The following is an 8057-nucleotide window of genomic DNA, read 5'->3' as shown; positions in this document are numbered from 1 at the left end:
AAATGGCTTTAGTTTTTCACCATTGAGTATAATGCTGGCTGTAGGTTTGTCATATACAGCCTTTATTGTATTGAGTAATGTTCCATGGATTCCTAATTTTTCCAGAACCTTCATCATAAAGGGGTGTTGGATCTTGTCAAATGCTTTTTCTGCATCTATTGAGATAACCATGTGGTTCTTATTCTTGCTCCTGTTGATGTGATGAATAATATTAATGGATTTGCGTATATTGAACCAGCTTTGCATCCCTGAAATGAATCCTGTTTGATCATGGTGTATGATTTTTTGGATGAATTGTTGAAGTCGATTGGCCAAAATTTTGTTGAGAAATTTTGCATCAATGTTCATCAAAGAAATGGGTCTATAGTTCTCTTTCTTTGATGAGTCCCTGCCTGGTTTTGGGATGAGGGTTATGATGGCTTCATAGAATGTGTTCGGTAGTGAGCTTTCTCTTTCAATTTCATTGAAGAGTTGGAGGAGTATTGGTGTGAGCTCTGCTTTGAAGGCCTTGTAAAATTCCGCTGTAAAACCATCTGGTCCTGGACTTTTCTTAGCTGGGAGGTCTCTTATTGCTGTTTCTATTTCAATGCTTGATATGGGCCTGTTAAGCTGGTTTAACTGATCTTGGTTTAGTTTTGGCATGTCAATATTTGCTAGGAAAAGGTCCATTTCTGTCAAGTTCTCAAACTTATTAGCATAAAGTTTTGAGAAGTATTCCCTTATAATGTTCTGAATCTTGGTTGTTTCCGTGGTGATGTTTCCATTCTTATCTCTGAGTTTATTAATTTGGGTGTGCTCTCTCCTTTTTCTGATAAGGTTTGCTAAGGGTCTGTCAATTTTGTGAAGTTTTTCGAAGAACCAACTCTTTGTTTTGTTGATTCTTTCTATACTTTTTTTGGATTCTAATTCATTTAATTCTGATTTAATTTTGATTATTTCTTTCCGTCTACTGGATTGGGGTTTATCTTGCTGTTCTTTTTCAAGGAGGTTTAGATGTGTCATTAAATTGTTAGTTTCCGATCTCTCCAATTTGTTGATGTAGGAGCTCAGAGCTATAAACTTGCCTCTGAGTACTGCCTTTGCTGTGTCCCAGAGGAGCTGGTAATTTGTGTGTTCATTTTTGTTGAATAGCATGAACATTTGAATTTCCTTTCTAATCTCTTCCATGACCCACTCATGATTCAGCAGTGTGTTGTTCAGCCTCCATGTGATACCGGACTTTCTTTGGTGGCTTTTGGTGTTGAGTTCTAATTTTATTCCCTTGTGGTCAGAGAGAATGCAAGGTATAACTTCAATGTTTCTGAATTTAGACAAGTTTGCTTTTTGGCCTAAAATGTGGTCTATTTTAGAAAACGTTCCATGTGCTGCTGAGAAGAACGTGTATTCTGATGCTGCTGGGTGAAATGTTCGGTAAATGTCTGTTAAGTCTAGTTGATCTATGCAGCTGTTTAGATCTGCGGTTTCTCTGTTGAGTTTTTGCCGAGTTGATCTATCTAGTGGGGAGAGTGGTGTGTTAAAATCCCCAACTATTAATGTCTTTGGATCTATCTGGGATTTGAGGGAAAGTAGTGTTTCTTTGATAAATTTGGGTGCTCCATTGTTTGGCGAATAGATATTTAGAATTGTAATATCCTCCTGAAGGAGAGATCCTTTAATTAGTATGTAGCGACCTTCTTTATCTCTTCTCACGAATTTTAATTTGAAGTCTATTTTATCTGATATTAGGATTGCCACTCCCGCCTGTTTATGAGGGCCGTTTGCTTGGTAGATTTTGTTCCAGCCTTTAACCTTGAAAATATGTTTGTTTTTACGGGCAAGATGTGACTCCTGCAGGCAACAGATAGAAGGGTCTTGTTTTTTAATCCAACTAGACAGTCTATGTCGCTTAATTGGAGAGTTCAGTCCGTTAACGTTAAGAGATAGGACTGAGAGGTATTTGGGGGTTCCTGCCATGTTATCCACCTTCTTGGGGGCTGTGAAAACTGGGTTCTTCCTAAGGTTCTTGGATTCTCAGTTTGGGTGCAGTTTCTTGGCCTTTGTTGCGTTCTTGTTGGTTTTCTATGTGTAGGACATCTTTAAGAATCTTTTGTAGGGCTGGTTTGGTGGAGATGTATTGTTTCAATTTTTCTTTGCTATGGAAGGTTTTTATTTGGCCTTCAGTTATGAAGGAGAGTTTAGCTGGGTACAGTATTCTTGGTTGATAGTTGTTTGTTTTTAGGGCATGGCATACGTCATTCCAGGCTCTTCTTGCTTTGATAGTCTCTGCTGAGAAATCTGAGGTAATTCTAATTGGTTTCCCTTTATAGGTGATTAACCTTTTCTCCTTGACAGCTTTAAGGATCTTTTCCTTGGTCTGGGTTGATCCTGTGTGGATTATAATGTGACGGTGGGATGTCCTATTCTGGTCTGGTCTATTTGGGGTTCTAAAAGCTTCTTGTATCTGAATAGGCCTATCTTTTTGTATGTTTGGGAAGTTCTCTGCTAGGATCCTGTTAAACAAATTTCCTAGACCATTAACTTCTGTTTCTAGGTGCTCCTCTACACCCATTATCCTTAGATTGGGCCTTCTGATGGTGTCTTCCAGGTGTTGGATAGACCTATCATATTTCTTGGACTTGTCTTGGATGGTTGTATGTTCTTTCTCTATAATATCTAGGCTGTCTTCAATCCCTGAGATTCGATCTTCTGCATGGTCTAACCTGCTGTCAAGACTCTCTACTTTGTTTTTTATCTCTTTTCCTTCTAATTGGTCAGCTTTGATGGCTTCAAGTTCTTTGTTGAAGCTCTGTTTTAGGTCTTGTATGAATTTCTTTACTTCCTTAATTTGGTGTTCAGTGTTTGTTCTCAAATCACTTAGTTGATTGGTTATGGTTTCTTTGGACTGCCATTCCTTCTGTTGTGTTCCATTCAGCATTCCCTTTGTGGTCTCCCTGACTTCCTTCAGCTCTTTGTTAATGGATTCCATGAATGTCTTTAGTGATCTTTGTGTATTCTCTACCTGGTCTCTTAATTCGTGAATTACTCTTTGATTAGTTTCCTCCCTTCTCTGGGATTCCTGCAGTTCTCTTTGAGTGTTCTCTGCCTGCTCACGCCATTCCTCCCTTTCTCTTTGAGTATTCTCAAGTTGTTCACGCAAATCCTGTATCAGTTTTTGAGAAGCTTCCTCACGCTTATGATATTCTTGTATAAACTTCTGGGATGCCTCCTCTCTCTCCCTATCACGCTCATACAGAGTCCTTTGTACATTGTCAAACTTCTCATTTATCATGTTTGCTCTTAGTGTTTGTAGAGCTATTTGGGAACTCTCCTCTGGATTATTCTTTATCTGTTCTAATCCCTGATTATCAAGGTTGGAAATTGAGATACCCGAATTTGCCATTTTTCTTGTGTTTTTCCGGCTTACTCGGCCCATTTGAGATAAAGATTGCACCAGTTTTGTGCTAGAACACTATCTTAAGGCAACCATCAACCAAAGTTTGCATTTGTACAGCCAATAGTCTACAGATACAATCTAGTTCAACAGATACATCTATTCAACATCAAACGACTATATGTTAAAGGACTTCGAACCGCAGAGAAGAATTTGGAAAACCAGAAATTATTAGGATTAGGGAGAGATGTGGGTGAAAAATAGGAATAGATTGGTGTGGGGAGGCACAGGGAGAGTTAACTATGTCCTAATCACAGTGCAGGAAATGGGTTGGGTAGGATGCAAGTAGAGAGAGAGAGAAAAAGAAGAGACGGAAAGGGGAATAAAGAGAGACCAGAAAAATAATAGAAACGTAAAAATTAATGTTTTTATAGAGGTTAAAAGACCGTCTATTTAGAGAGGAATGTCAATATGTTCAGAGAAGGGGAGGGACATAGAGGAGATGTGAAAAGCTTTAAGGGAGAAGAAAAGATCAGAAGTTCAGTAGAGCTAGATAAAAAACAAAAAGATAATTAAGAAAGAAAGAAAAAGAGAAAGAAGACAAGAAAAGAAAGGAAAACTCTCATTCACGTAATTCTGAAATAAAAATTATAAGATGAGAAAAAAAAAGTTACTGGAAAACAATTATTTTTTCAGAAGAGGCAAAAATTAAAGATTAATAAAAGTTTTAGAAGGGAAAAAAATTTATATACATATATATATATATAAGGTAACAAAAAACAAAAAACAAGCAAAAAAAAGAAAAGAAGAAGAAGAAGAAAAAAAAAAGAAAAAAAAAGTCTTTTGATTTTTTTTTTTTTGGGGGGTGGAGGAGTGGGAAGAATCCTGTATCTCCCTTTTGTCTGCAACCAGTCTCTTGTTGGAGTCTCTGGTCAGCTTGAGGTCCTGTGGCTTGATTGGTTTCTTAAGTCGGTTGGTTGGAAGAGGCAGAAAAACGCTCTGCTTTACCCAAGATTTTGAGATCCCCCTCCCAGGTTAGTTTTCTGGGAGGGTGGTCTGCTTTGAGAGTCACAAAAGAGGGGGATGTGGTGATGAGGCTATAGGTTCTGGGTAGAGTTGAGGCCTTTCAACAAACAGTAGCTTTTCCCTGGGGCTATTTTGTGATAAAGCTCACAGCGCCCAGCCTGGAGCCATTCTCAGGGTTTCTGTTTTTCAATTGATTGTGGTGGCTGCTAGAGGGAGGGGCAGCCTCTGGCTCTGGTTACCTAGTGAGGCTAGGCACTCCGATGGCTGGCGCCTGAGCTGGGTAACTTTTCCCTGGATGGAGCTGAGTCTGGCAGGTCACTTCGGCGTTAAGTTCTTGTGACCTGCTAAATGACTCATTTTATTCCAAGGCCTGAGCTGGAGCTAGCAGCAACTCCGAGCTTTGTCGGTATCCAAGATGGAGATCACCGGTGCTGGGGGGGGAGGGGTGGCCTTCCTTCCTCTGCTCCCTGAGGAGTGAGGATGTCGGGCTTGTACTCACGCCGAGTCTTGGATCCTGGGTCGTCTCTGGTGCCGAGTCTTGGATCCTGGGTCGTCTCTGGTCTGCAAGCTGCAGGGTGAAGATGTCCGCTCTTTGTTGGTTCTTGCTGGTGTTGAGTAGAATCCGCTTGCCCGCTGCGTCTGGCTCCTTCGTCCCGGACTCTCTGTGTGAGCGCTCAGGTATGGCCCCCGGCTGTGGTCTCTGTGGCTTGCGACCCTGCCGCCGCCGCTGCCACCGTGGTGGCTGCTGTCGAGCACTCTGGTGCTTCTTTTTGCCTTGGCTTCCCCTCTCTTGTCTAACTCTCTGTCCTGTGATGGCACACTTGGTGTGATTCTCTGGCTTAGGACTGTTCACTGGAACTCTAAAGCTGCTTTCTATGCGAGAGCTTGTTCAGATTCCAGCTTCTCCTCCGCCATCTTCTATCTTTTTTTTTCAATCCAGAAACAAATATCTTAATTGGCTTGTTTTTTATTCTCTTTTTACCACAAAATCGCAGGCTTTTCATCATGTGTGATTTAGCAAGGCTGGAGTCTAGGCAAGGATGTGGCATCTCCCAGTGTGTATGGACTGTCGCATCTCTTGCTGGTTACCTGCAAAATTCTATATGCACTAGTTAAAGACCACTGGTGAAAGACCACACTGGCTTTTGCAGGCTGGTGTCACTGGTTTAGGCAGCTGTGACAACTTTGTTCTGTTACATGGGTATTCCCCATGCCTAGGAGCAAACTGCATCTTGACACACTGTGGTCCCTTGATTATAAAGCGAGTTGATCAGTGCACAGCAGAGGAAACAGAGAATTAAAACCTTAGGCTTAGTTTACCAGTCATGGTCAGAGGTACAATATTTAATCTTAGCATAGATAGACATCAGAAATAACATAAATCACAGCCAACTTAATTACCAATTTCATTGACTTTGGAAAGGAAACCATCTTTTCTAAGTCCTTTCCCATGGCCTTTTAAAACTGCCTGTTTTTTTATTTGGCTTATAGTCAGGTCACAAAGCAATTCAGATTAAACGACAGCTTCCATTGACAAAGATTTTTAGCAAGCAGAATACTTGGTAACTTTGGAACCATTACTGTTTACATATATTACATATAGACAGACAGAGATGTTGGTGCACAGATTAGAGAGCACACTTGAATTCTAAAATTGGCCATTTAAAGTTTTTGGAATTTTAGCAGTAATACTTTGCCTAATCATGGTAGAACCACATAGTCAGTTCAAAACAAAAAACTGCCAACAACAAGAAACTTTTTAGTAAACAGGAGTCAAGACATGAACAGACATATAGCGTGACATAATGGCCCCTATCCTGGTCAGGTAAGGGGGGATGTTTATAGGACCCAAAAACATCCAAGGAAATTTATTGTGAAAGCCACCTTCACGCCCTCCCCCTCTTCACTGGGCTTCCCTCAGAGCACCTGGACCAGTTCCCTCCACCCAGGCACCCCTGTCATGTGACACCAGGCAGCCCACAAGGATCATTTTCGCCTGTATTTTACCCTACCAAATATCTAGCACAGTCTTACCTCTTTCTGCTTATCTCTATAAACCCATGGCTATCTATAAGTATTCTAGCTAGCTTTTGTCCATAATTTTTTCCATGAGTCTAGATTTTTAAATTGCTACAGAATTAAATTTAGCAAAATAATAACTTATAATTTGTTATAGAACTAGAAATTTGGAACTGGAAAAAGCAATATTGTCCTCTTGAGAAATTCACTTTCACCCTCCATAACAGTGAGAAAACACAGACTCTCCACAATATCCACACTAGTGTTTTATTACTCTGAAGAACAATAGCATGGTCTACAAGTTAAAAATTCATAACAGACTCATGAGTAGTAAATAGAAAACAGCATGTAGTAAAATCATTTTGGCATTACTCATCCAAACCCAAATGCTTAAGAATCATGTCTTAATTTTTTCACCAAAGAAACTAGAAATGGAACTGTGATTCTAGTGCTAGAATTTAGCCTTGAGAAAAAGTAGTTAAGGAATGTGGCTAGGCTTTGAGTTCAATCTACAAGACTTGTACCCACACACAAAGAAAATGTATTCCCAAATATGTATTCTTTCAGGTTTTCTGAATGTTTCATGAACTTGGGGATGAAAGATAATGAGACAGATTTTATTCTTGTGTACATTTTGTAATAAACAAGGAGTATTATCTTCCAACAGACCTTCCATTAAAGAAATGAATTGGAATAGTAATAGTGTTATAATGCATACATAGACCACACATATAGTGGAAGACTTTTGGGGAGCAGTGGAGAAATTGATGCTCTCATGTCCTTGGATTAAATCATGATAGTCCTTCCCCATCTATCACTACCAAACCAGCCTGGATGATTTGAGTTCAATCTCAAAGGTCCAGAGCTCCTATTCTGAGAAGTGTTTATTAAATTTCCTTGAACATCCATTCCTCAATATAAAAGACACAAATCAACGATTTCACTATCTTAATACTTTGTCAAGCCTGGAGGTAATTGATACCCATCCCTTTGGTCCAACCCCTGAATAATATGAAGGGGCATCATCCCTACTCTACACAATGAGAGGATGAGAAATGTTGACTCAGTGAGTGGTTTCCCCTTACACCTAGCTTAATTCTACCATGCAGGATTTCTCTATAATTTACAGAGGTTTCTGCCAAAGGTTTCCGTATATTGGGTTTCTTTTTTGTGTGAGTGCTATAATGCTGGCTGAAGGTTCATTTCTGCTTGAAAGACGTCCTCTAATGTTCACTTCACATTTTGTCTTGTCTCTAGGTCTCTGAAATATGTAGAGAAACCTCTGAAACTTCTGGCTAAATATTGGTCTACATTTATTATACTCACATTTTATGTTCTTGGATGTACTGAGGACTGACTTCTATTAAAAATTGCATATTTTTTAGACCTGTTAGTTTTCTTTTCTCCTATGTGATTCAGTTCTCTGATGAACACTGGGCTATGCTGTCGAAGTGGGATTTTCTACATTGGTATTATTCATACCTTGTCTTTCTTGTCTGTGCTCTATAAACATCCCTGCATGATTACTAAGTGAAGGACTTTTTTGATACTTGTTTCGTTTTCTCCTGAGTGTTTTCTGATGAAAATTTAACTATGACTTCTCGAAAACTTTCCACATTTTTTTCATTCATAAGATTTTTCT

This window comes from Dipodomys merriami, unplaced genomic scaffold (assembly GCF_024711535.1).
Source record: "Dipodomys merriami isolate MVZ:Mamm:240054 unplaced genomic scaffold, mDipMer1.0.p SCAF_286, whole genome shotgun sequence".
Taxonomy (NCBI): Eukaryota; Metazoa; Chordata; class Mammalia; order Rodentia; family Heteromyidae; genus Dipodomys; species Dipodomys merriami.
The sequence above is the reverse complement of the archived record's forward strand: the minus strand, read 5'-3'. Positions refer to the sequence as shown.